Source organism: Grammomys surdaster, unplaced genomic scaffold, assembly GCF_004785775.1.
Source record: "Grammomys surdaster isolate TR1022 unplaced genomic scaffold, NIH_TR_1.0 133, whole genome shotgun sequence".
In the NCBI taxonomy this organism is placed as follows: Eukaryota; Metazoa; Chordata; class Mammalia; order Rodentia; family Muridae; genus Grammomys; species Grammomys surdaster.
The window spans coordinates 9,533,581-9,535,784 of record NW_021604591.1 but is presented as its reverse complement, the minus strand read 5'-3'; positions in this window follow the sequence as shown (position 1 = coordinate 9,535,784).

Sequence of the window (2,204 nt, the reverse complement as noted above, 5' to 3'; positions counted from 1 at the left end):
AGAGAGAGAGAGAGAGAGAGAGAGAGAGAGAGAGAGAGAGAGAGAGATCAGAGATTGTTTTATTATAAGGAACGTTTTATGTGGTTATAGATGAAAACGCTCATGATCTACCACCTGAAAGCTACAACTCAGGACAGTGGGTGGTTGGTGGTATCCTTCAAATTCAATTTCAAAGACCTGAGAATAAGAAAGAGTACAATAAATCCTACTCAACTATGAGGATCATAGAGGTGGTAGCACTGCCTTTCAAGTTCAGGAGAACATGTGTGTCCTAGCTCCACCCAAGTGAATTTGCCCTTCCTCTGCATTTTTGTCCTACTTGGCACTATGTGATTAGACGGCATCCATTCACATCATTAAGGGCAGCAATCTTCCTTACCTAGGGGACCAGATCTGGAAACACTTATGGCCACACTCAGAAATAATGTATAATAATCTATCTGGGCATTACTTAGCACAGGAAAGTTGACAAACACTTATCATTACACTTTTTATTTTCCTTAGACTTGACAAACAGTTATCATTACACTTTTTATTTTCCTTAGACTTGGTGTTATTATATAATGGTCTCTGAGTATAATTTGAAGTTGGTTTATGACTTTGTCTTTTACTCTAAGGATTCACAACTGCAGATTACTCTTTACTATTTATATAATAGAATTTTAACTTTTTTCTTTTTATTTGTGTCAAGATATTTTATTTTCTTTTGTTTCTTAATTATCTTTAATCTTTTTTTTTTTACAGTCTAGTTGTTATCACTGTCGCAGTCCACCCCCTGACAGTTTCTCATCCCATTCTTCATGCCAGAGGATGTCCCTACCACCTATCCTACTCTCGCCTCTCCCCACTCCACCCCACCCTGTCAGGTCTCCCTATGCCCAGGGCTTAAAGTCTCTTGAGAGTTAGGTGGATCTTCTCTAGAAGATCTTTTTTAACTGCCATGGAATTTTATTTCTTTAGCCATTGGTTAAAAATGGGTTGACTTCCACACATGTACAGGTTTCCAGTTGTTTTCTCTGCTGATTTATAGTTTCATTTCACAGTAAATCTCCACAAACTATATTTGTATAGTTTTAAGTCTTTAACATTTGACTTTGTGCTTTATCACATGATTTAATCATCTGTATACTTCAGAAGAATATGTGTTCTAGGGTTGAATGAATTTTGCATGTATCTTTCAGGTTGAAATGATACACAGTGTTGGTTAAAACATCTTTATTAACCTTTGGTCTGGTTGTTGAGTATGTAGTACTAAAATCTCTATTGTAAATTTCTCTACTTTCACATTTTATTTATTTCATTGATTGAATTATAGTTAATGTCATTAATATCTGATAAACATCCATTAATTATCACACTCTCATGATGAACTAATCTCTTGGCATAATACAGTATTCTTTTTCTCTTATGATGAGTTTTAGTTAAACTCTGTTTTGGCTGGCATTAGGAGAGCTATTCTTATTCTCTTTGATCATTCTTGTGTGTAGTAAATATTTCTATAGTTTTTTTAGTCTGATGAATTTTTGGTAGATGTGTCATATACACAGTACATGAACATTTGAATAACTTTGCTTTTCAGATTACATTTATTGAACAAGAATATAATCATCTGGCCATTTCATTCCTAAATGTGTTTACTAGCCTCTGTATTGTTCACAAGACTCTTGTTTACACAGCTGGTCTTAAATCACTTACATTGTATAGAAGTCTTACCAGTTTTTCCCACACCATAAGTGTTTTATGATATTCTTTTCACATCTCTTATCTCCAGAAGCATGCAATACTTGAATTTCCCAGTGTATGGGTTTTTTCTTTTGCCTTCAACCTGACAAAGTATATCTCAATTCCAGTCAGCACTTGGTGTTAAGGCACAAACCATTACTGCCGTCAGACACTTGTCAAGGTAGAACATTGGGCAGAAGTTTTACCTTTTTCTTTCCCTGGTTGTGGAAGTAGGAATTGAGTGGCACTCCTACTGACCATACTGTCAGCAAAGAAAGGGATGGAACAGTCAGCCAAATGCTTCAAACTTTCCTGTGATACTGTTTTCTCTTGAGTGGAGATCTTCTTGATTGATAAAATCAGAAATGACCACCCTACTATACTTAACATTCTTCTTTAGAAAAGTGTGTGTGTGTGTCTGTCTGTCTGTCTGTCTGTCTGTGTCTGTGTCTGTGTCTGTGTCTGTGTCTGTGTCTGTGTCT